The sequence below is a fragment of the Anomaloglossus baeobatrachus genome, chromosome 3, assembly GCF_048569485.1.
Source record: "Anomaloglossus baeobatrachus isolate aAnoBae1 chromosome 3, aAnoBae1.hap1, whole genome shotgun sequence".
Taxonomy (NCBI): Eukaryota; Metazoa; Chordata; class Amphibia; order Anura; family Aromobatidae; genus Anomaloglossus; species Anomaloglossus baeobatrachus.
The window spans coordinates 383,404,260-383,432,164 of NC_134355.1; the positions used below are offsets into that span (position 1 = coordinate 383,404,260).

Sequence of the window (27,905 nt, forward strand, 5' to 3'; positions counted from 1 at the left end):
ACACAATGAACTCCAAAAAAAAGCCCAAATAACAATGGCGGAATTGCAGTTTTTTCACAATTTCATCCCACTTGGAAATTTTTCCCCATTTTTAACGTTCATGATATGGTAAAATTAATACCGCCATTCAAAAATCCACAACTTGTCCCACAAAAAACAAGCCCTCATATAACTAGAATGTCAAAAAATAAAAAAAAGTTATGGCTCTTTGAAGAAGGAAAAAACAAAGGCGCAAATGGATTAAAGTAAGGCTGGCCACTTGCAATAAATGGCTGCTAGCTGAACGATGCTTCAGCCGATGGCCATCTCAGCTATCTCTTCCATAGACAGAATTGCTGTCACTGCTGAGCACTGTGTATTTGAGCAACCAATGTTGCATACTGAAGCAAAATGATTAGTATGGAGTCACAAAAAGAAATTTCCTATAATTATTTTTCCGACAGAACATAGTTTATAGCCTGGAAAACATTTCTTGGTAAATAGTAAAGTAAACATTACGATTGTAAAGTTTACAGCCAATGACCAAAAAAAATAAGAGTATAAGGCATGAAGAATACATTTTGCAGCCAAGATTTTCTGCCAGAGCCCATTGTTTTTACTATTACACATAACCATTGTCAATTCCAAATGTAGAATTATTTGGTTAGAAAACATAAATATTAGCTGGCTTTAGCTACTTGGAGAAAGAAAAAAAAAAACCTGTTGTGCGAGATCAGGATTGAAGAGCCAGACAGAAAAAAGAAGGACCAGAAATAAGCAAGTGTTACAAAGGTGATATACAGAAAACCTCTTAAACAGCATATTACACATCTAATGGATGGTGTAGAGAAGAAGCCCACTGTCTGTGACTATTAAGATATGGAAAACAAAGCTATAGTCATCACAGGACCACCAAGACAGGAGAACTAATGAATGCAAATGTATCATTGATCATTGATGCCTACTGTCAATAGTTTGGCCTGGTGTGGTTATGCAAGGTGTTTTTGACCATTCGGAATCTAAGGGGTACTTTGCACACTACGACATCGCAGGTGCGATGTCGGTGGTGTCAAATCGAAAGTGACGCACATCCGGCGTCGCTGTCGATATCGGAGTGTGTAAATCGTTTTTGATACGATTAATGAGCACAAAAACGTCGAAATCGTATCATCGGTGTAGCGTCGGTCATTTCCATAATTTCAGAAGGACCGATGTTACGATGTTGTTCCTCGTTCCTGCAGCAGCACACATCGTTGTGTGTGAAGCCGCAGGAGCGAGGAACATCTTCTACCTGCGTCCTGCGGCTCACGCCGGCTATGCGGAAGGAAGGAGGTGGGCGGGATATTTACGTCCCGCTCATCTCCGCTCCTTCGCTTCTATTGGCCGCCTGCCGTGTGACGCCGTACGACCCGCCCGCTTAGGAAGGAGGCGGGTCGCCGGCCGGAGCGACGTCGCAGGGCAGGTAAGTCCATGTGAAGCTGCCGTAGCGATAATGTTCACTACGGCAGCTATCACAAGAGATTGCAGCTGCGACGGGGGCGGGGACTATCGCGCTCGTCATCGCAAGCATCGGCTTGCGATGTTGTAGTGTGCAAAGTACCCCTAAGATGGTGTAAGAATTTTTATTGTCCATACTTATCTATTTCTGGTCAGATTGTATCAACCTGCCACCTCCAACAGGATAATGGACGTCACCAGATCAGGTGCTTGTTTGATACTTCGTGGAAAATATACTAGGATAAAGTAGATTTCTTTTTATGATGGCCTCATACACTTTTATATATCAGTGAAATTAAGAATACAGAACTGGTATCTTATGGGAGCGCTTACGTAGAATTGTTCTGCCAGTTCATAAAAGCCTGTTCTGATGAATACAAGCAGGTGAAGCTTTGAGGTTCATGTGACCGACTGCACTTCATTGTTTATTGACATAGCAAGATGAGCGTGACACAAAGACAATAACCAAAGGCCCATATATAGAAGAGCACCAGCATCTGCCTCACTCTTACAATAAACCTAGAGATAAAACACATGACGTCAGGATATAATGCCTAAGTCTTTCTGAATGGGAAACACTATCGGAGATTGAAAGATGGTCTTCTCCAGTCCCTAACATATCATATTTTCACAGTTTCCTTAGAATTGCACCGTGATGGAATTATTATCAAAGAATCAGAAATTGCCACAGGTTTTCTCTATAGGATATCCTCAAAATATGACAAACTGAGAGATAAAGGGTTTACGAAATGATGAGCCATCCACAAGATAGGCCATCAATATAAAATCAGGGGGTCCTAAACCCAGCTGTTATGTTATCTGCTGAGACAGAGGAAGGATGAAATAAGAACTGTGCGGCATTGTCTAGAGTCCACAGCCGGATACTGCATCCCATCTTCTATTCAAGTGAAGCTAAGGTACAGTACCTTGTAGTGACCACTAAATGTAAAAAGACGCTCTGTTCCTGGCCTGTAAAGAGTTTACATCTACATTCCGCAGGGGCAGAGAACAGCTGATCAGTAAGGCCTAAGACACACGGCATGAAAATCAGAGCGAGTGGAATGCGATAAAACATGGCATTCCACTCGGACCAATATTAGCCTATGTGCCAGCACCCATGAGCGATTATGTTCTCAGCCCTAATCGGACCAAGAAAACAATCGCATCATGCTGCGGGTGCAATGCGATCCTAGTTTATCTCGCACCCATTCAAGTCTATGGGGTGAGAGAAAATCGCACTGCACTCGCAGTACACCGGTGTACCGCGAGTGCAGGGCGAGAATGGCAATAGCCGGCAACAGAGGAGAGAGGGAGATAAATCCCTCCTCTCCTCTGTAGCGCCGGCCCTCCCCTCCTCAGTGCCAGCCCACCCCCCGCAGCTGTGGTCTGATTGCACGATTGGACCTCAGTCGCAGTCACACTCGATGACACTCGGCTCCCGCTGTGCTGCCAGCATGAGCCGAGTGTCATGCGAGAATCGCGGTAGTCACCCATGTGGCCCCGGCCTAAAGGTGCTGGGTGTTGGAGCCCTAATAACCTATATGATCAATATCAGATTATCAAAATGTTAGTCCAAAATGTTAAACCTCATCCCCTAGCTTAACATTTGCCCCTATGGTCATTTGCCAAGCGAAAATGGTAAACGGTAATTTCCATCGTAGCTGTTCAGCTGACAGGCACAGGAGGAGTGGGTTCAGAAACCACAGATCAGTCTGCCCTACAATGTTTCTGCCACACCCATAGAAGTGAATGGGAGGTACAAAGACAGCATAGTACAGCAAGCCATGTTGTTTAGTTCTACTCAAGGGGTACAAGTAAGGCCTTATTCACATGTCCGTATTTAAACACACATGTGAAAAATGGTACTGGTGTTTATCAGTGTATGGTCCGTGTGTACGTTTTTACCTTCTGTGCCTCATCAGGGTATTTCTAGGATGGAGAAACAAGAAATTATAAAGCTTTTGCTACCCTTTTCAATGTTATATATGTATTGTTCAAGGACACATAGACCTGTATTCTGTGCGCTTGTCATATGTGCTACTGGAAAAAAACAGACATATCTCTGTGGATATTGCATGGACACACGGTTGTGGAAAAATACAGATATGTGAATAACGCCATAGTTTCCATGAAAAAAAAAGGATATAACACATGTCACACGGCCTATGACTATCTGGCACTCTGCCCAATGAGAAACATCCTTCCCTTGGAAGTTATGGAGGCCTCGCACCTAGCCAGAGGCGATTTGCATGTCAGGAATAAGACATTGTAAGAGTTTTGCACAGAGTTTTCCCAATAATAATGGAAAAGGTCAAATTTCTCACACCCAGGCACGCAAGAAGCTGGGAAGAGGGGAGTAATGCGCTTCTGTGGGTAAAAAAATAACCCTCCTTATGAAGTAGTTAATGTAAAATGTAAAATGCCAGGGGAAAATGGGCTGCTGACCACGTTTTTCTGCATCACGTACTCCCACTTCTTCAATGTTATTTTTTGATCTGCCCTACTCAGGGCAGATCAAAGTGCGCCTGCTCAGGACCTGAATGCCGGCGAGTGTGGATGACGTCGGACCCGTCATGCACCGCGGCTAAAGAAAAAGAAGCACAAAGATGGCCAAAAGAGGCGGCGCCGGCACCGGACAACTGAGACGCCCATTAGGCCCACAGCGCGAATGTTAGGTAAGTATTATAAAGTGTTTTTTTATGTTATACACCCAGCCTGGGCTCTTATATACAGCATGTTAGAATGCTGTATATAAGAGCCCGGTGGTGGTGGCCGCAGCTTATACGCCAAAACAAGTGGTGACTGGTTCCCTTTAATAAAGATTTACACATTGACTTTGAAGGATATTATCGCATCCTTATCTGGTCTTTGTATAATAATATAAGCAGTTTGTATTGTGAAATCTAGTGACTGATCCAGCGTAAGAGCAGATTCAGCTTCAAAATTATTACAGAATTGCTATAATATGCAAGAATCCGTTTCATTAGTTGAATTTTATATATTGAAAAAAATTAAAAATGAGAATGAGGAAGTCTTATTGAGGTGGAAGCCATTCAGTCGTGTATTATGAAAAGCCACAGAGTCATCGCCAGTTCCAGCGACTATTGAAAAAAACATAGGTATAAAGAAACAAAAAGTGGCAAAAAATGTCCATAGATAAATAAATAAAATCTAATTTTATTTCTTCTCCATTAAGAACACAAGAACAAGGTAGTGGATATCCTATTGATGTGTTTTGCTGGTTTCACAGTCTTGATTGTAACATGACTAAGTCTGTGGAGCGGTCAAAACGTGCCAACAGAATATCCACTACCCTGTTCTTCTGTTCTTATTGGAGAAGAAATACAGATGTTTTTTAATTTATCTCTGGAGATATTTTGCCACTTATTGTTTCCTTAAACCTATGAACTTTACTTATCTTGTCACCACCCTGCTCTACATAATAACTACAAAAGAAGGAATTTCTCCAGTGCAGTGACCTTTGTTAATCACGTGGTACTGACAGTACATGGGTAATGTGTGACATAAGTGTTAGTATCTTCTGGAGCAAAACAGTAAAGCCTTAAAATGGAACATTGTTTTAGTGAGCGTCCCAAAGGTCACATCTCCCCTTCTATTATACTTCTCCTCCAATAGAGTTGTGAATGTGTCCGGTACTACAGTAAATCATTTGCCAATACAACATCTGTTAGAGACTGGTAGAGAATTTAATGGGTTGTCCACTACTAGATAACTCTTTTTTAATAGCCTCATTGCCCATCGAGAAATAAACGTCATACCTTCCACATCAGTGTTGTTCCTGCTACTGGCGCCGTTCCTGTTAGGTCAGTGCCGTGTCCTCCATCAGTCATGTGGCATTGTTATGTCATGTGGCCGCTGCAGTCAATCAGCAGCTACATTTCATTACTGCATCAGAGTAAAACATTCATGTGTTTTCAAACAGGAGGATGCAGTTGCGAAATGACCCTGGAGTTATCTAACTACTGATGAACAAAAGGGTTTGGCGTTAAAATTAAAAATGCCCATCCCTGATCTGTTGAGGGGAGTTAGGAAGTCATCATAAACAATAGACCGTTGGCCAATCTCGATGATATTGACAAGTTCAGTCAACTTTAGTCTATTAAGTATTTCAGCTTTTCCAGATGACATCTTGTGAGTTTTATCTCCTGGATGTTTGACAGACATTATTTCAAAGAAATAGTTGTCTTCATTGAAATGGAGATTTTAATATGCAGGAATAATAAAAACAAAAAAAAATAGTAGAATGTATTTATAAGAAGAATGTAGCTGGTGTCATGCTATAAGATGGAGGGACAAAGACCCACTGCTCCCAGAACCAGGTTTTCCCTGAGAGGGGTGTGACTAAATGCCTACCACGTCTTCACTAGGATAGACTTGTCTAACGATAGGCACCTGGTACGACTCCAGGGCAGCTCCTGGTTGTCGATCTGCAACGATGAGGCTGGTCACCACAAGGCTAAATGGGAGGAAGGGATATACTGGCACTAGGGAAGGACAGGTAGGGACAACCCCTGACACATACCCCAAGCAACCCTGAGCTCCCTACTATTCCTATATGGGTTCTCTCACCCCATGCAGTGATCACGTTCCTATCCCTGTCTTTCCCTGAACACTGCCCTGTCTAGTGCGCAGGCCAGTGGGTACACTAGTCCCGTTCTAGGTTAAAGAAACAAAGGGCATAATACAGACAGGGATAAAAGAAACAGCAATCAGACAAAGCACACCAAACTACGGGAAGAAGTAATGGGAATGAATAAGTGAGGCAAACTGAAAAGGGATAAAAGGCAGGGGAAACACCACACAAACTTTCCGACTACAACTTCTAAAAGGGCTTCTGAGTCCACAGCTCACAAGTCTTCACCAGGGGCAAAGTATAGCTAAGCTATCACTGGCAACTCCCTCAGCTGAGAGGAGGGTATTTAAAGCAGAGTTGAGTGGGAAAATCAGAACAGCTGAGATAAGGCTTTTCATCCCGAGTTAAGAGACGAAACAAACTGCATGACCCTTGTAGAACCGGACCAAGGAGAATCTGCACAGCTAGCAGATTCAACCCGTGCAAGTGTGCGTGTAGCCATGCACTGCGATCTCCTGACACTTGAAATAGAAGGGGCCACTCTCTGTCGTGGTACACCCATGACAGCTGAAGACTGAAACTACAGTATGTATCAAAACAGCAACTAGTCATATCCTATGTGGCAAGATCCATAGATGCAAAACAGATGGGCACAAGTTATTTTGTAACTGGCAGAAGGTTTACAGTAGCGGTAACATATGAAGCCTTAACAAGGGAATACAAGAGATCTTCTTTTAAGAAAATGATACTATTCTATTCTTTCTTGTAAGTTAGCCAACTTTGTAGACTGTGAGAAATACGAGAGGGCCAGAAGCCCATATTACAACTCATTATTGAGAAATGTTTGTTAATATTGGATAAAATGGGGAGGGGATGAGATGCAGGGACCACTACTGACAACTCAGCAGATCAGACATTAGGGAACGCCAACTCTCAACATGTGAAAAACATCTGTGCAGGAAATGCATTCTGCATGTTACTTAGTACATGGGAGCAGACAAATAACAGGCATTTTCTTGAAATAATGGTGAAATAATAAAATATTGAAGAAATTTTACATCCGACAGTTAAAATATCCGAGGCTCAATAAATGATGCAGGGTCAGGCTGCTTGCTCCACTGTAATACTATGTAACAGTATACAATCACGTACTCATACTTAACATGCAAAATAGTGTACATAATGTATATCTCACTTATATACTGTACCTTCCTTGTTTAACTCTATACAGGAAAATATTCTCAATGTTTTCCCAGCAGGAAACATAAAGAAACAAACATTCCAGAGATCCTGGGGATGCGCAAGCAACAGGAAGCAACGGAGACACGCCATTCACTTCCACTACAAGCTCAACAGACATATGGACTTTAATCCATTACACCCTGCTAGAATTATAGCCCTAGAAGACTGTCAAATGACTCCAGGAGGCAATATGAAACTTAATCACAAAGTAATATGAAGCCTCATAAGCATCAACAGAAGGAAAAAGTTAGAAATCTGTCGGGTTACCAAAGCCTGCCAACCCTCCCCAGTTGAAGATTAAATTGACTTATCCATGCTGGCTACGCAATGCTTAATGCATGTTCTAAAAAAACTAATTATATGTGCTGCTCATTATATATACACATAAGTTGGGACTAGAAGAGTAGCAGTCTAGGCCAGGCTTGGATCTCATACTCAGTCCAAGAAGGGTGTGATTGACCTCCTATACTATCACGGGCCTCTAAGAACAGACAGAGTTCTGCATGCCTGGGAATGTTCAGCAAAGCTGGGCACATTCTGCCAGGCTTCAACGGCACACAGCTCAAGCCCAGGAAGACACAGTGACTCTGAAGAAACATAGGAAAACAAAAGAGCACCTCAATAGCGGCTAACATGTTTCCATGAAAATAAGACCTAGCCCAAAAATAAGCCCTAGTAGGGTTTTTTGGCATTTTTTCAGTATGCTTACAATTAACGATGGGCAAGCATGCTTGGCACCTCAAGTACTTGCGGTGCTTGGCCAAGTATCGCGGGTGCTGCGATGTCTCATACGTGAGAGGAGAATACAAAGCACAGGCATGCTTTACTGGCATTTTTATGCTTGCCCATCACTACTTATAATATAAGACCTACTCCAAAAATAAAGCGGGCTTTATACGCTACGACATCACTAGCAATTGCTAGCGATATCAAGCGTGTAAGCACCCGCCCCCGTCGTGTGTGCGATATCGTGTGTTCGCTGCCGTAGCAAACATTATAGCTACGGCAGCGTCACACGCACTTACCTGGTCGTCGTCGTCGCTGTGACTGCCGAACAATCCCTCCCTCAAGGGGGAGGGACGTTCGGCATCAGCGCGATGTCACTAAGCGGCCAGCCAATCAAAATGGAGGGGCGGAGATGAGCGGGACGTAACATCCCGCCCACCTCCTTCCTTCCGCATTGCGGCCGGCGGCAGGTAAGGAGACGTTCCTCGCTCCTGCGGTGTCACACACATCGATGTGTGCTGCCACAGGAGCGACGAACAACATCGATAATCAACCATTACCGATTTTTGGTTTTGGGACGACCTCTCCATGGTGAACGATTTTCACCATTTTTGAGGTCGCTTAAGGTCGCTGGTAAGTGTCACACGCTGCAATATCGTTAATGACGCCGGATGTGTGTCACTAACAACGTGACCCCGACGATAAAACATTAACGATATCGTAGCGTGTAAAGCCCGCTTTAGCCCCAGTTTTGTACCATACTATAATAGGGCTTGTGCAGCTCTTTCAGGATATGTAACTTTCATTGGTGTACATTGCCCCATTGTGTTGCTGTAAGCCCCAAAAGTTTATAGTCATATGCTGGCTAGTTAATGAAAAATTAATATTCAGCCCTTCCCTTGCCCACCCCTCTGTGCAGGCGTCAGTGACTGGAACATGTGTTAGTTGCAAATGAATATTCACCCTCCTTCCCCTGCCCATAATCCTGCCCATTACCCTGTGCCAGTGTCAGTGATCGCAAACTTTGTTAATGGCAAATGAATATTCACCCTCGCCCATATTCCTATCCATCCCTCTGTGGCGCAATCAGTGATTCAGTCAGACTGTCGTATTACTGCCCAAGGATCGCTTGCAATGCTCGCACTGGCTGGCGGCTCTTCTGACCTGAGCATGTTAGTGTGTATTTATATACAGTTATCGAGCTCAGGTGAGGAGAGCAGACTGCCAATCTGAGGATTGCAATGCGATCCTTGGGCAGTAATACAGTAGTCTGACTGAATCACTGGCGCCAGCACAGAGGGGTGGGCGGTATTATGGGCAGGAGAACTGGGGGTGAATATTCATTTATCATTAGCAAAACGCTCCAATCCATGGTGAAGGGGAAGGCAGGAGCTAGAGGCAAAGATTTTACCCAGGAATTGAGATTTTTGAAAATTATAGATCAGACCTGAGAGAGAAAGAAGCAGATTTCTCTGATAAGATATCACAAGGTTTCATATGTTCATGTGTAATATTGACTTATTAAATCAAAATTAAAATGACGGTTGGACTTTAAGTGTATGTTTGTTCAGGTCAAATATGGGTGGATTCAGTCTATAAAATGTGCTGAGTTTTACAGTACCAGCATAGTGGTTTTTTTAATAAGTAGGCTCCATATTCTATCCATGATACAAGACTTATATAAGTACAGCCCTGTCTGTTTATGAACTACATTCCTATATTGGATGTACCAGTATGTCCTACTTTGCAGTGTGTTCACCCAAATAGACGTACTGGTATGCCTGGCAATTGTGTGGGCACAGGAGCTCTGCCCGTGCAATTGCCACTGGGAGCTTGGCTTATGTTGGATCTTACACAGCCAGGGATGGTGTCCAGCACCGCCCCTGGCCATTTAACCTCCTAAATGCTGCAATCAATAGTGATTGCAGCATTTAGGAGGCTGCGAGAAGAAGTACGCTCCTTCTCCCTCCTGATTGGGACCCCTGAGACGTGATTACAGGTGGCCAGTGCGTTGCTATGGCAACTCTAGATCAAATGACGACCTCTGGGTTATCTGGCTATGGTGACCTGTTAGACCACGCCAGGAGCAAGGTCTAAGAGGCAATCTGTCAGTTTCACATTGACATGTATAATGTATTACAATTCTGGTGAATTGCAAAATATTATACCAGAGATGAGACTAATAAAAGTTAATGTCCCATATAGGGACCAAGCAAAAAGTAAAAAAAAAAGCGAAAAAAAGTAAAACTATTAAAAAAAACCCCATAAAATAAAGAGCAAATAAAATGTAAAAGATATACCAATAAATACGTATATTTATGGAAAACAAAAAAAAAACTACAAAAGTATATGTATTTGGTATCGCTGTGTCCAGAACAATCCGATCTATAAAACTGTCAAACGAATTAACGCCTTCAGTGAACAGTGGAAAAAGATAAAAAAACTGGAATAAATCTATGTAAATCTGGTATCGCTGTGTAATTGTACTGACCCTTGGTATACAGCCGCCTAATCACTTATACCGCAAGGTGAACGACATAAAAAATAAAGCCAATTCTTCAACTGTTGTTGATTTGTTCCTTCTGCCTCCCAAAGATCAGTTAGGCTCAGCTCACATTTATCCTCCGCTCTACGCTGAACGCTTACATCAGGGAATAACGTGTAAATCTCTGAAAAATGTGATTCAGACAAAATTCCCAATGGAAAATTCCCTATAATGAGGCAGAGGGAGTCACTTAGACCTCCCGTCTGGCCTGTGGTCTGGGGTTGTCCATCTTTTTAGGCGTGCACAAAGCTGCGGTCAACAACAGTTAAGTGCACTTTGAAAGGACAGACACCACTGACCAAAGGCCAAACAGAGTCCAGAGTAACTCAACTGCTTGATTAGTGAAAGAATCCATGGGGAGTGTCACCTGAGATGTAGATGGAAACATTAATGTAAGTGCTCAGCTTAGAGCACAGGATAAATGTGAACTGATCCAAAATGTTCTGCACTCCAAATTGTAACCAATTGCATTCAACTAAACCCACAAAAAAACAATTCCACACTCAGGTCCATCATCTGTTAACAGAAATATAAGGGGCTTCTACATTATCGGTAGCACAAAGGCTCTGGAAAAGCGCTATGGCTCCCCCACAAAGAAATCCAGCAAAATCTGCACTCCTAAATCCAAATACCCCCTCCCTTCTGAGCCCCACTATGAGCCTACACCACAGTTAACGTCCATATGTTTTACATTACTGTAGTGAGGAAAGACTCCCTAATTTACAGAGTGTGTGTCTCCAGAAACAGGATCTGGGCACACTGTATGGGCACTACAATGTACTGGGCATTACAGGGGCCTATTTTTAATTTTTAATTCTGCAATATTCACAGCATTTGACTCAATGGGCATTTTCAATACATAAATTCCCAGAGAACTGTAATTTCCAAAATGTGGTCACTTAAGGAGGCTTCTGCTGTTCTGGCACTAAGGGCCTCTGCAATGGAGCCCGCAAACTATTCTAGAAAAATCTGTGCGCCAAAAGTCAAATGGTGCCCCTTCCCTTCTGAGCCCAATCGTGTGGCCAAACAGTAATGTACAGTCACATGTGAGGTATTGCTGTGTTCAGAAAAATTTGGGTAGCACATTATGAGGCCCTTACCTATTCCCAGTCTGAAAATTGGAAATTTGAGGCTACAACAACATTTTGGTGGTAAAGAAGTAGTTATTTTTTCTTCACCATCCAATAGTATAAAATTTTGTGACACACCTGTGATGTCAATATGTTCACTGTATCCCAAGATGAATTGATTGAGGGATGCAAATTTGTAAAATAGGGTTATTTGTGGGGAATTTCTGCTGTTCTGGCACTTCAGGGGATTTCCTGATGTGACAAGGCATCTGCAAACAATTCCAGTAAAGTAAGTCCAATATGGCGCTCCTTCCCTTCTGAGCTTTGCAATGTACCTCAAATGTAGCTTTCGACCACATATATTGTACTCACACACTCAGGATAAATTGTATAACAAAGTGTATAGTCCATTTTCTCCTGCAACCCTTTTTGAAAATTAAAACTTTGAGGCCAAAGTAACATTTTAGTGGAAAAAATGGTATTTGTTTTATTTTCACAGCCCAATGTTATACAATTCCAAGAATCACCTGAGGGAAAAATTGGTCACTACACCCCGAGACGAATTCTTTTAGAGGTATATTTTCTAGAATGGATTCAACTGTGGTGATGGGGGGGATATCTGCTGTTTTGGTATGTAAGGCATCTTCAAATGTGACATGGCATCCACAATCTATTCCAGCCAAAATGGCGCTCCTTCCCTTCAGAGCCCTACAGTAGTTTTCCACCACAAATAGGGTATCACTGTACTCAGGAGACATTGCACACCAAATTGTATGGTTGTATGGTGCTATACTGGCACTAGCATGCTGACTCTATACATACCTTTAGTTGTGAGATTGGATGTATAGTTTTTGGAATATAGGCAAGTAAAGTTACAGAAATGTACAGCTTTTTGATTGGCAGAAGCTGCCGAATAGCTAATGTGTGGGTGGGGTTTTGCTATCTATTCCCACCCCTGTCTGCTGCTTGCCTCTGTAGATGCTAGACTGTATGGGCTCCTTACAGGTATTAGAGTCATTTCTACGTGATAGGGGCATGTTAGAAATGCCCCCCTACAGTTTAACATCTACAGAGGCCAGGCAGCAGACAGCGGCAGGTATAAATAGCAAAACCCGACCCACACATTAGATATTCGGCAGCTGCTTCCAATCAAAAAGCAGTACATTTCTGTAACTTTACTTGCCTGTATTTCAAAACCTTTACATCCAATCTCACAACTAAAGACCGCTTTACACACAGCGACATCACTAGCGATGTCGCTGCCAATCGCAATTGCCCCCGTCGTTTGTGCGTCACGGGCAAATCGCTGCTTGTGGCGCACAATATCGCTAGCACCAGTCACACATACTTACCTGTCTAGCAACGTCGCTGTGGCTGGCAAACCGCTTCCTTTCTAAGGGGGCGGTTCGTTCGGCGTCACAGCGGCGTGACTAAAAGGCCGCCCAATAGAAGCAGAGGGGCGGAGGTGAGCGGGCCGAACATCCCGCCCACCTCCTTCATTCCTCATTGCGGTCGGCCGCAGGGACGGTGATGTTCCTCGTTCCTGAGGTGTCACATGTAGCGATGTGTGCTACCGCAGGAACGACGAACAACTTGCGCCCTGCAACAACAACGATAATCGGGCAAGGAACGACGCGCCAACGATCAACTATTAGGTAAGTAATTTTAATCGTTAACGGTCGTTCGTGCGTTTCACACGCAACGACATCGCTAACGAGGCCGGATGTGCGTCACGAATTCCGAGACCCCAACGACATCGCGTTAGCGATGTCGTTGCATGTAAAGCGGCCTTAAAGGTATGTATAGTGCCAGTATAGCACTGGCTTTAGTTTGTATAGAAACTCCTGGTGATTGGTTTGCGTTAAGTTACTTCAAATGTGATATGGTCTCTAAAAAAAATTGGTTTAGTAAATTTTGTTGGATAAATGAGAAAATTCTGATAAACTTTGAACCCTTCTAACTTCCTAACATAAATAAATAGTTATAGCTCTGTTTACATTAATATTATCACTCGACCTATTGGTACTGATGAAGTGAACAATGGAGTTAGGTGAGCAATTCAGCCACGTTAAGATGGACAATATTGGTATATTATACACTCCTCAACATTTAAATTGCAACACCAATAAGGAAGAGTTTTAGAATTCTGCAAATCACATCTTGATCTAGGCAGTATCGAGTACAAGTGCTGCAAGCAGAAATACACACACTTACACGCCTTGCCGGCTATCAATCAGTTTATTACTAGTTGTCTGAAGGATGTTCTGCCATGCTGAATGCACAAGGACATGCAATTCATCAAAATCGCTGCTGGCAGCTCCCTTTGTAAATAGAAACCAATATTAGACATAAAAACCCCTTTACAATAACAGACACCATGCTCTACTGTAGTCACCCAAAAAAACTTAGAACCCTTATGAATGACTACCAATTTGTAGATAATATTGAATATCTGGATGACAACCAATATGTATAATAATTGTAAATTAATTTATTTACACACTACTGAAGATGAACATAAAAGCAACCCCATTAAAAAGAATCCATAGAAGGATTGAAACATCATTATATAAATGAACATAAAATATGTGGGTTAGAATACATGCAGCCCAAGAGGTTACCCATGCACAAAATACAGTCAATAAAACTATATTAGCAAACATATATCAATCAACTAATAATAAATAAAGTTCAGTATTATTCTAATCCACAGGACTTCTCGAGATGCAAATCCCTCGCTTTCGTATAACACATGTAAAGTGCCCTTGTGCAATCATAGCCACTAACCACCAGGATACACCATACAACATGTGCCAAAATTAAAGACCACACTACCCAGTGCCTACACGTGCGTTTCGCCCGCAGCTTTGTCAGGAGGCATATTGCTGATCAATGATATCCCGTATGTGCTTGATGGGAGACTAGTCAGGAGATGCTGCAGGTCCTGGAGGTTCATTTAGGCCTCATGGGGTTCAGAGAAGCACAAGAACCATGCGGCCTAGCATTTTGTTGAAAAACAGCTCCTCGGATACTTTGGAGAAATGGCCAGACCACTGGTCATGACTAAATCAAAATAAAGTTGAGCTGGAATGAAAACCAGGGTGGTCTGGCTAATGTACATTATTGCTCCGCACACAATAATCCCAGGTATAGGACCGGTGTAGAGCAATGGGGTATATCCTCTTCAGTGAGAAGTCCCGTTTTGTCCTAGATGCACTAATAGCAAGAGATCGGACTTTAGACCACGTGGGCAACACCATGAAAAAACTTTCACGAGGGAATGTCACACCAGTCATAGTCCCAGGATTATGGTGTAGGATGGCACAATGTATGTTAACCAGACCCTTCTACTCTTCATTCCAGATACAATAATAGCAAGGTGTTGCAATGACTTGATCATGGAACAAGTGGTACAGCTATTTCTCCAACGTTTCCAGAAGCCAGTTTTCAACACAACATTGCCAGGCTGTATATTGGTTGTGCTACTGTGATCAGCCTGCATGGCCTAAACATGCTACCGTGGCCTGCAACCTTTCCAGACTTATCTTCCATCGACCATAGCGTTGAGAAGGAGGATATAAATTATTATAATCAAACCGTTATCATGTATGTAATAGAATCCATGACGATACCCTCCTTCATATATACATAGTGTAATGTTCTGTATAACATCCAGAACTCACACACACATAAATAAGTGCTGCCTGAGTCATCTTTGAGGTCTCTCCATCCGCTCTAAATATTTCATCACTACCTGCATCAGCCATTCAGACGTCTTGGCAGGATGCTCCGAGTATCCTTCATCACAAGGTACCGGTCAACTCGTGCACAGAAGGAGGCATCATGCTCAACATCCTAAATATCAGTCTGTATTAGATCCTGGATGCATTGTAGACCACAAAAATGTTCATGCTTTTCATAGCTAAGTGCAATCGTATACATAGCTAGGAAAACAATATAATAATGCAAGTCTTCAGAAGACAATTACAGTAACAAAGTGCAAAAAGTAAGAAGTTTGATGCCCACCGGAAAGAACTAGAGTCTTAGGAGATATAGTTACAGTATATTCATCACTTTAATAGTAAAAGCGAGGCTGCTTTATTTTGCCGAATGTTCTGGAAACAGCATATGACACAAGTGAGTACACCCCACACATTTTTGTTAACATTTTATTATATATTTTCATGGGACAACACTGCAGATAAGACACTTTGACACAATGTAAAGTAGTCAGTGTACAGCTTGTATAACAGTGTAAATTCAATGTGACCCCCTATTAACTCAACACACAGCCAATATTGTCTAAACTGCTGTCAACAAAAGTGAGTACGCCCCTAAGTGCAAATGACCAAATTGTGCTCAATTAGTCATATTCCATCCCGGTGTCATGTGACTCATTAGTGTTACACGTCAAGATCTAAGGTGTGATTGGGGAGCAGGTGTGTTATATTTGGTGTTATTACTCTCACACTCTCTCATATTGGTCAATGGAACATAGAACCTCATGGCAAAGAATTCTCTAAGGATCTGAAAAAAAGACTTGCTGCTCTACATAAATATGACCTAAGTAATAAGAAGATTGCCAAGTTTACCCTGAAACTGAAATTCAGCATGGTGGCCAAGACCATACAGTGGTTAACAAGATAGGTTCCCCTCAGAATAGACCTCGCCATGGTCAACCAGAGAGGTTGAGTACATGTGTTCAGCGTCATATGCAGATGTTGTCTTTTCAAAATAGACATGTGAGTGATAATAGCATTGCTGCAGAGGTTAAGGGGTTGGGGGTTCAGCCAGTCAGTGTTCAGACCATATACCACACACTACTTCAAATTTGTCTGCATGGCTTTCATCCCAGAAAAAAGCCCCTTCTAAAGGTGATGCACATTAAAGCCTGCAAACAGTTTGCTGAAGATAAGCAGATTAAGGACATGGATTATTGAAATCATCATGTCCTGTGGTCTGATGAGACCACAATAAACTTATTTAGGTCCAATGGTATCAAGCGTGTGTGGCAGTAACCAGGAGAGGAGTACAAAGACAAGTATATCCTGCCTACAGTTAAGCATGGTGGTGGGATTGTCATGGTTTGGGGCTGCATGACTGCTGCAGGCTGTGGGGAGCTACAGTTCGTTGAGGGAACCATGAATACCAACATGTGCTATGACACACTGAAGCAGAACATGATACCCCTCCCTTCAGAAACTGGGCTGCAGGGTAGTATTCCAACATGATAATCACAAACACACCTTCATGACGACCACTGGACTGCCCAAGTATGTCTCCAGACCTAAACCCTATTGATCATCTATGGGGCATCCTCAAATGGAGGATGGAGGAGTGCAAGGTCTCTAACATCCACCAGCTCCATGGTTGTCAGGAAGGAGTGGAAGAGGATTCCAGTGGCCCCTGTGACGCTTTAGTGAACTCCATGCCCAAGAGAGTTAAGGCAGTGCTTGAAAATAATGGTAGCCGCACAAAATATTGACACTTTATGCACAATTTGTCCATTTTCACTTAGGGGTGTACACACTTTTGCTGCCAGTGCTTTAGACATTAATGAATCACACTGACATATCTTCAGTGTTGTCCCATGAAAAGATAAAATAAAATATTTACAAACATGTGATAGGGTGTACTCATTTTTGTGATATACTGTATAAGGTAACTGCTTGATATAATGTTTTCGTGTTGATTCAGCTAAGGCCCATTTCACATGTCAGTGAAAAACACTGACGTTCTTCACTGACGTGTAAAACACGCACATGTCCCTCCGTGTTCTGTGATTCACGGCACACATGGGTTGTCCATGTGCAATCCGTGATCTGTGATCCCGTGATTGCCTATGGACATTACTCACCTGCCTTCACTGCTGCTGTCCATGGTGCTGAACTCCTCGGGTCTGCAGCGTCCGCCCACCGCTCTCAGCACCTACTTCCTGTTCGGCAGTTCCAGCTTTCATGAATATTCATGAGCCAGGCAGAAGCTGCCGAGAGCAGAGGCTGCAGAGCGAATCGCAGGCAAGGTAAGTAGAACATTTTTAATATTTAATATGTCCGTGATTTTCTTGTACGTGTTTCACTGATCGCACACGGATCACACCATAGTGTGGTCCGCGGGTCATCAGTGATGCCAGACAAAAACTGACATGTCTCCGTGCAGAATCACGGCCAAGGGTGCACGCTGCACGGAGACATGGTCAGTGAAAAATTACTGATGTGTGAGCAGACCTATTGATTAGAATGTGTCTGCGTATGTCAGTGATTCTGGTACATATAAAAAAAAGCACAAACGTCCCAGAATCACTGACATGTGGAAGGGGCCTAATGCTGTGCCAATCTTCATCACTGAATGTACAGTATTCCTGGCTGAACATGGATGCTGATGAACCTTGTGACTAGGCGTCTCCACTGGAAAACATTATGCACAGCAAGGAAAACTAGAGGATCAGCTAAAATGTATAACAGCTGAGGAGGAGTCCCATCTTGGCCAATGATTTTCTAAGAAGCCGTTTCTAGCCTATTCTGTGTGTCGAGATAGGACCAACAAGTAGAACGTGAGGAGGGACCCAAGAAGCGTTGAAACAGGAGCGAGCAGCAGGGGATAGGCAAGACAAGTATAGTGTTTTGCTTTGTTTTTTTAAATATATACTTCCATCTATTTGTAAAAATATATTTTGTAGTGCGATGGTGTGGACTTTTTTCAGTGGATCCTTAGTGCTTAAAAGAATGGAAAACCCTGGTTTGAAGACTACGACAAATCTCACCCGTGTGAATAAATCCTAAGGGGTTGTACAGAGCCTCTCCTTTCCATATCAGCCATTAAGGCTGCTTTCACACATCAGTTTTTTGCCATCAGGCACGATCCGGCGAAAAAAGTGATGCGATGGATCCGGCGAAAAAACGGATCAGTAGCATCAGTTTTTTCCATCCGTTTCTTCTGTTTTTTGACGGATCCGTTTTGATACTGAGCATGCTCAGTTCAAAAATACGGGTCTGGAGGCCGTAATCCGTTTTTTGCCATATTACGCCGGATCCGGCCTCCATAGGCCTCCATTATAAAACACGCCGTACGGCGCCGGATCCGGCGCGATACGGTTTTCCGCCGGAGACAAAAAACGTTCACCTCAACGTTCCATCCGGCCGCCGGACAAGCAAATTTTGCCGGATCCGGAAAAAGCCGGATGGAACGCAAGACCATCCGGCGCTAATAGAAGTCTATGGGGGAAAAAACGCATCCGGCGTCAATAGACGCCGGATGCGTTTTTTCATGTTTCTACCGGATTGTGCCTGATGGCAAAAAACTGATGTGTGAAAGCAGCCTTAGAGATACTGTTTGGTGAGCAGGACGGCTGCAGTGGCAACCAGATGCCCGATAGATACCATGCATATGGCACAATAGCCATGCCAAGTGCAATGTATCAAGAACCATGACAAGGCCTGGAAGAGAAGAGATTTTCACAATAGTATTTTTACTAAATATAGTACATAGAGAATTTATATCTTCTGTACGGGCACCGTATAGGGATGATATGCAGTGGTGGACTTATCTCACCAGGGTGAGGTTACCGGTACTAGGTGTGCACAAACCGGATAGACTATTGCCGTCTATTTATACATTAATTGTGATCTTTGCATAACTTTGCAGCCAAAAATGCAAAGGAGTCACTGGGCTTGGTTATAATTTGTCAGCACAAGAAGAACAAAACATTTCAACGTGTATTTATGTTCCTCTTACCAAAAACAATGAAACCAGGCACTCTGCTTACCAAACACACTGTGCCACTGGGCAGCTATCTGAATGGGCACCTAGCCTGACTGGTAGCGGGTAAATGGGAAATACAAAAAAAGTTGCAAGATCAGCACACAAGTAGTAATTCTGCACACCCACTAGATATGAACAGGTTAATATGATGAAACAGTAGAAATAAGCATTATGACCCTGGGGCAGGGCTGCGAGGATATCACAAAGAATGTGGAAGAACCGTCTGTATAATAAAATACACATCACACCAACAACGTCTCATTGAGCAATGGACATTAGTCACTTAGTAAAACAGAAACTCAATTCACTGCAGTAAAATGTATGATCTCTGTGAGAGATTTAAGGAAAATCTGATGGAAGAGGTCATCGCCTCCATCTCCACCAATACAAAGCAACAGAAAGTCCTGATGTGCCGCCGGCGGGCAGGAGCACCCATAGGCAACAGTTCAGTGCTGCTGCATAGCGAACAATGGACAAAAAAGTCTTCAAAAAATGAAAATATGGTCTCATCTACAAAGGCACATTATATTCTCTATGACCTCAAGTTAATTGGATCTGGAATCCAGAAATTATGAAAGTCTACAGGTCCACTCACCTCCACGTGCCAAGGACTTTTAGTTAGATGTAGTCATGAGTGAGCACTACCATGCTCGGGTGCTTGGTTCTCGTAATGAGTAGTGATGGTTTAGCACTACAATACTTGATACTTATGATGAGTGAGCACTACCATGCTCGAATGCTTGGTACTCGTAAATAGTAGTTATAATTGAGCACTACCATGCTCGGGTGCTTGGTTCTCGTAATGAGTAGTGATGAGTGAGCACTATCATGCACTGGTGCTCATTACTTGTAATGAGTAGTGATGAGTGAGCACTACCATGCTCAGCAGCTCGGTACTTGTAACGAGAAGTGATGAGTGAGTACTACAATGCTCGGGTGCTTGGTTCTCGTAACTAGTAGTTATAATTGAGCACTACCATGCTCGGGTGCTTGGTACTCGTAATGAGTAGTGATGAGTGAGCACTATCATGCACTGGTGCTCAGTACTTGTAATGAGTAGTGATGAGTGAGCACTACCGTGCTCGGGTGCTTGGTACTCGTAACGAGTAGTGATGAGTGAGCACTACCATGCTCGGGTGCTTGGTACTCGTAACGAGTAGTGATGAGTGAGCACTACCATGCTCGGGTGCTTGGTACTCGTAACTAGTAGTGATGAGTGAGCACTACCATGCTCGGGTGCTTGGTACTCGTAACTAGTAGTGATGAGTGAGCACTACCATGCTCGGGTGCTTGGTACTCGTAACAAGTAGTGATGAGTGAGCACTACCATGCTCGGGTACTTGGTACTCGTAACTAGTAGTGATGAGTGAGCACTACCATGCTCGGGTGCTTGGTACTCGTAACTAGTAGTGATGAGTGAGCACTACCATGCTCGGGTACTTGGTACTCGTAACTAGTAGTGATGAGTGAGCACTACCATGCTCGGGTGCTTGGTACTCGTAACTAGTAGTGATGAGTGAGCACTACCATGCTCGGGTGCTTGGTACTCGTAACTAGTAGTGATGAGCGAGCACTACCATGCTCGGGTGCTTGGTACTCGTAACTAGTAGTGATGAGTGAGCACTACCATGCTCGGGTGCTTGGTACTCGTAACTAGTAGTGATGAGTGAGCACTACCATGCTCGGGTGCTTGGTACTCGTAACTAGTAGTGATGAGTGAGCACTACCATGCTCGGGTGCTTGGTACTCGTAACTAGTAGTGATGAGTGAGCACTACCATGCTCGGGTGCTTGGTACTCGTAACTAGTAGTGATGAGCGAGCACTACCATGCTCGGGTACTTGGTACTCGTAACTAGTAGTGATGAGTGAGCACTACCATGCTCGGGTACTTGGTACTCGTAACTAGTAGTGATGAGTGAGCACTACCATGCTCGGGTACTTGGAACTCGTAACTAGTAGTGATGAGTGAGCACTACCATGCTCGGTATTCGTAACTAGCAGTTGAACCCTCGGACTACCAAGTATAATGGAAGTAAATGGGGAACTCATGCAGATCTGGAAAAGTACTCGATGTACCCAATTAACCTTGAATTATAATTGATACACGAGTCGAGCCCGTCCGAGGGTCCGACCTGCTCTTTACGAGTACCGGTCACCTGAGTATGGCAGTGCTCGCTCATCACTACTTAGATACAGTATCAGGTATTCTCTTATTGCTGATGTTTCTCTATGTGTAGGATAAAATTTGGTCCCCACCTGTCTGCGACTCATTACGGCTTAGGAGTCTAGATAATCATTGATGTCTATGTACTGTGTGTAGGGCAATGCATAATGTTCTGTTTCACCAACCAAACATATTGTGAAGTCTGGGTCTTACATGATGTAAAATTGGAAAAATTGTTTTCTTCGGATAGGAATACATTTTACACTCTGCCTGATTAGAATAAAGGTGATCATCGGCAGAAACAAGAATCGGTGACACGGAAATTCCTCATTAACAACTTGTCTTGGCTCTCGGAGCTCCAGCAACTTCTCGGTCACTCACTAAGTGAGCTAATGTCTGTAGGGAAACTGTCAGCATTACTGTAGGCGGGGGATGGGGATTCTCACTAAGGGCTGTTAATTAGTATACTCCAGTGGAATAAATGACACATCTGTCACCCTTGAACTGTCACAAGCATTGGCTGCACCTCCAGTCAATCATTGATATCTCCAGATTCCCATCTGCAATAAATGACGACCATAGATGAGCCAAGAATTCATCTGATCCCACCGATGAAGAAGTGATCATCGGGTATCCATGGTGACGGGACATTAGTGACCTCTAAACTGGATGCGGGGTCACTCATTGCTCACAATTTACCAATTAATCAGTTGTGTTTTCCTATGAAAATGTCATTCAGAAAAAGAAACTTTCCATGTCCCCATGTAGGAGAACTGCAAGATCTGATGATGTAGCAGAGCTAAGTGTGCACAACTCATCCTGATGGGTGAAGATGGGACCTGGAGGGGCGCCTGCTTTATAGGACCCCCAGTGTGCTCTGGGCACCGACATTGCAGCCGTAGTAGAAGGCATAATATATAGAGTGAGATGTCACTCTCAGCCGCTGTGGGGTAGTACAAGGATCCAGTCATGCAGAAAAGGGTTTCCCAAACTTCACAACCCCTTTAATTGAGCACTGAGGTCCCAGAGACCCGCACTCCCGGCTCTGCTACATCCTGGAACACTGATCATCACTGCAACAAGTGACAACTTCCTAAAGTCTCCAGAGGCAGATGACAGCGGAGCGATCAGAGGTCAGCGCCAGCGATGGCGCTAGGAAGCGTCCCGGCAGATCCCATAGGAAGAAAGAGGGAACCAGGAAGAGGTCCAGGCAGGATCAGAGGGAGGAGAGTGGCAAGGAGTGGGGAGGACAGAGGGGCAGAGCCCACACTACACCCGCACAGCTACTCACCCACTGAGCTCCGCTGCACGGACACCAGGCCGTGGACACAGGACGCAGCCGCCCGCTGACACTCTGACCCCGGAGCACTGCACAGCTCAGCACCCTGCACCGGAGAGCTGCCACGCTGACGTCAGCGCCACGCCTCCCGGGGGCGGAGCATGGGCCGGGGCTGACAGCGGCGCACCTCACCTCACCCGGCGACCGGCGCACCTCGCCAGAGCGCTTCACCCGGCCACAAGGGCGCCTCGTCCGGCCACAAGGGCCCCTTAACCAGCGCACCTCACCCGGCCACAGGGGCCCCTTAACCAGCGCACCTCACCCGGCCACAAGGGCCCCTTAACCAGCGCACCTCACCCGGCCACAAGGGCCCCTTAACCAGCGCACCTCACCCGGCCACAGGGGCACCTCGCCAGAGCGCTTCACCCGGCACCTTACCTAGCGTACCCCACCTCACCTGGCCACCGGCGCACGTCACCAGAGGGCTTCACCCCGCCACAAGGACCCCTCAAACAGCACACCTCACCGTCCACAGGGGCATCTCACCAGAGCGTTTCACCACGCCACAGGGGAACCTCACCCGGCCACGGTCGCACCTTACCTAGCGTACCCCACCTCACCTGGCCACCGGCGCACCCCACCAGAGCGCTTCACCACGCCACAGGGGCACCTCAAACAGCACACCTCCCCCGGCCACAGGGGCACCTCAAACGGCCACAGGGGCACCTCACACGGCACACCTCACCCGGCCACAGGGTCACCTCACATGGCACACCTCACCCGGCCACAGGGGCACCTCACACGGCACACCTCACCCGGCCACAGGGGCACCTCACACGGCACACCTCACCCAGCCACAGGGGCACCTCACACGGCACACCTCACCCGGCCACAGGGGGCACCTCAAACGGCACACCTCACCCGGCCACAGAGGCACCTCACACGGCACACCTCACCCGGCCACAGGGGCACCTCAAACGGCACACCTCACAGGGGCACCTCACACAGCACACCTCACCGGGCCACAGGGGCACCTCACACGGCACACCTCACCGGGCCACAGGGGCACCTCACACGGCACACCTCACCGGGCCACAGGGGCACCTCACACGGCACACCTCACCGGGCCACCTCACACGGCACACCTCACCGGGCCACAGGGGCACCTCACACGGCACACCTCACCGGGCCACAGGGGCACCTCACACGGCACACCTCACCCAGCCACAGGGGCACCTCACACGGCACACCTCACCCGGCCACAGGGGCACCTCACAAGGCACACCTCACCCGGCCACAGGGGCACCTCACACGGCACACCTCACCCGGCCACAGGGGCACCTCACACGGCACACCTCACCCGGCCACAGGGGCACCTCACACGGCACACCTCACCCGGCCACAGGGGCACCTCACACGGCACACCTCACACGGCCACAGGGGCACCTCACACGGCACACCTCACCCGGCCACAGGGGCACCTCACACGGCACACCTCACCCGGCCACAGGGGCACCTCACACGGCACACCTCACCCGGCCACAGGGGCACCTCACACGGCACACCTCACCCGGCCACAGGGGCACCTTACACGGCACACCTCACCCGGCCACAGGGGCACCTCACACGGCACACCTCACTCGGCCACAGGGTCCCCTCACACGGCACACCTCACCCGGCCACAGGGTCCCCTCACACGGCACACCTCACCCGGCCACAGGGTCACCTCACACGGCACACCTCTCCCGGCCACAGGGTCACCTCACACGGCACACCTCACCCAGCCACAGGGGCACCTCACACGGCACACCTCACCCGGCCACAGGGGCACCTCACAAGGCACACCTCACCCGGCCACAGGGGCACCTCACACGGCACACCTCACCCGGCCACAGGGGCACCTCACACGGCACACCTCACCCGGCCACAGGGGCACCTCACACGGCACACCTCACCCGGCCACAGGGGCACCTCACACGGCACACCTCACCCGGCCACAGGGGCACCTCACACGGCACACCTCACCCGGCCACAGGGGCACCTCACACGGCACACCTCACCCGGCCACAGGGGCACCTCACACGTCACACCTCACCCGGCCACAGGGGCACCTCACACGGCACACCTCACCTGGCCACAGGGGCACCTTACACGGCACACCTCACCCGGCCACAGGGGCACCTCACACGGCACACCTCACTCGGCCACAGGGGCACCTCACACGGCACACCTCACCCGGCCACAGGGTCCCCTCACACGGCACACCTCACCCGGCCACAGGGTCACCTCACACGGCACACCTCTCCCGGCCACAGGGTCACCTCACACGGCACACCTCACCCGGCGACAGGGGCACCTCACACGGCACACCTCACCCGGCCACAGGGGCACCTCACACGGCACACCTCACCCGGCCACAGGGTCACCTCACACGGCACACCTCACCCGGCGACAGGGGCACCTCACACGGCACACCTCACCCGGCCACAGGGGCACCTCACACGGCACACCTCACCCGGCCACAGGGGCACCTCACACGGCACACCTCACCCGGCGACAGGGGCACCTCAAACGTCACACCTCACCCGGCGACAGGGGCACCTCAAACGGCACATCTCACCCGGCCACAGGGGGCATCTCAAACGGCACATCTCACCTGGACAGGGTCGCACCTTACCTAGCGTACCCCACCTCACCTGGCCACAGGGTCACCTCAAATGCGCGTCTCACCTGGACACGGTCGCACCTTACCTAGCGTACCCCATTTCACAGGGGCACCTCAAACGGGCACGTCACTCGTGAACATCTCACCCTGCCACCTCATGCGGGCGCACCTCACCTGGCCACCAGCCCACCTTATGGGCAGGGTGGGAGTCTCCCTGACTACCTGCGCTTTCACTGGGGTCATGGCGTCAGTTGAAGGCCTGAGCCACCGTGGGTCCAGCACACTGACCGGAGCGTCCCCTCTAAGCACAGGCCCCACCAGTCTTCCCAGGCACATCCATCTGGTCACTTGGTTTCAGAATTGCAGTTGACATGTTGGGGTAACCCAAATGTTAAATAGAGCCCCTCAAGAAGAGCAGTCAGAAGCACTGATCATTAGGGATGAGAGGTCCCGTGAAAGTTCGTTTCGTCCTGAACTTTAGTTAAAATTTCAGTTTGGACCCAGGCTTTACCCCAGATGCCGGACCCAATATAAGTCAATGGAGAATAGAACGTCTGTGCTGTAAAATGGTCGTAGTAGTATGGGATTGGGGGCTGCAGAAGGAAGAAAAATGGGGGCAATTACCCTGCAAACTAAGGCTATGTGCACATGCTGCATCTTTGTGATGACCACAAAAATGCACGTTTTTGGTCCCAAAAAAACACTCTTGGCGTGCATTTTTTGCATCGTTTTACTGCATTTTTGCCCAGTGCTTTTTTTTAAGTCAAATCTATTGACTGGAATGGCTCAATAACGCAGAAAGTATTACCATTCTGCATCTTTGTGGTCACCACAAAGCCACAGCCAAAAAAAAAGCTGCAACGTGCACACAGCAAAAATTAAATCTCATAGATTTTGCTGGGGAAGGAAATGCATGTAGTTTTAAGACCAAAACTGCACCCTAAAAACGCAGCGAGTGCACAAGGCCTAATACGGATAACCAGCACAGTTAAAGCAGACAACTGTGGGCTGCAATACTCCACTGTCTGCTTTACCCTGGCTGCTTATCAAAAATAAAGGGGACCCCCACACCATTTTTTTAAAAATATTTACAGCATGGGGTCACCCTTATTTACCAGCCAAGGTAAGTCAGATAGCTCATGGCTGATGTTATCAGGCTGGGAAGGGCCATGGTTATTTGGCCTTTCCCAGCCTAAAAATAGCAGCTTACAGCCACCTCAGAAGTGGCACATCCATTAGATGTGTCAATTCTGGCGCTTTGCCCGGCTCTTCCTGATTTCCCTGATGCGGTGGCAAGTGGGATAATACTTTTGGGGTTGATGTCAGCTGTTAAATGTCAGCTGCTATCAAGCCCAGGGGTTAGCAATGGATATGTGAATCTCAGACACCCCATTATTAACTCACTAACTTAGTAAGTATAGAGTTAAAAAACATGGAAAAATAGTTTATTTGAAAAACAACTCACCCACAATCCCTTGTTCACCAATTTATCAATTTTGAAACAAAATCCTCAATGTTCCAACAGAGTAATTTCCCATGACATCCATTGATTCCTATGGACTTCGTTCTGAGAATGAAACTCCAGAGATCACTGACGGTAAGTGGCAGCTCGGAATTTCTTACGAGCATAGGATTCAATGGACACCGTGGGACATTACTCCGTTGGAATACGTGGGAACGTCATGGATTTCTTTTGAATCAATAAATTGGTAAACTAGGGTGTGTGGGGGTGTCTATTTTAACATAGACTTTTTTTCCCCAGTGTCTTGTGTTTTGGTTTTTTAACTCTACACTTGCCGAGATTGTAAATTGGGGTGTCTGATAGACACCTATACATTACTAACCCTTGGGCTTGATGTCAGATGTCAATTCACAGCTGATATCAACCCCAAAAGTATCACCCTGGTTGTCACCGCATCAGGGCAATTGGGGAGAGCCAAGCAAAGCACCAGAATTGGTGCATCTAATGGATGTACCACTTCTGGGACGGCTTTGTGCTGCTATTTTTAGGCTGGGATGTGCCAAATAACTATGTTCCTTCCTAGCCTAATATAACCAGCCCCAAGCTGTCTGCTTTACCTTGGTTGGTTGTCAAAATAACCAAACACCGAAACCGATATCAAGGTAATTATATTAAACCAGAAACCGAAATACTCAAATTACCCACAAACAATTTTTTTATTATTACATATATGCCACAAACAAGGTACACATGTTAAAATATTGATGAGAAGAAAGGTGAGAATCAATACACTCTACTCCTCGCCCTTCCTGTCATACAGGGGTCGGCGTCCTAAAGTTTACTGACGCCCCCGTTCCTCGTCGGCTTGAGCCCTATGCAGGCCCTACACTCACACTAAAAGAACACCGTGTGCCCTAAAT

At 46.2% G+C, this 27,905-nt stretch overlaps 1 protein-coding gene across 5 annotated transcripts in view; it reads right to left on the reverse strand.

Annotated features, from left to right (window-relative positions):
• Positions 1 to 22,998, reverse strand: part of MYO6 (myosin VI) — a 363,126-nt gene extending 340,128 nt beyond the window's left edge. For 3 of the 5 annotated variants that reach the window (XM_075340187.1, XM_075340186.1, XM_075340185.1), the window contains exon 1: positions 22,871 to 22,997. The gene's annotated coding sequence lies outside the window, so the exon portion shown is untranslated. Of the gene's footprint in view, positions 1 to 22,870 lie in introns of all 5 variants that reach the window. The other 2 variants (XM_075340184.1, XM_075340183.1) reach the window with 1 other exon arrangement.
• Positions 22,999 to 27,905: the final 4,907 nt, after the last annotated feature.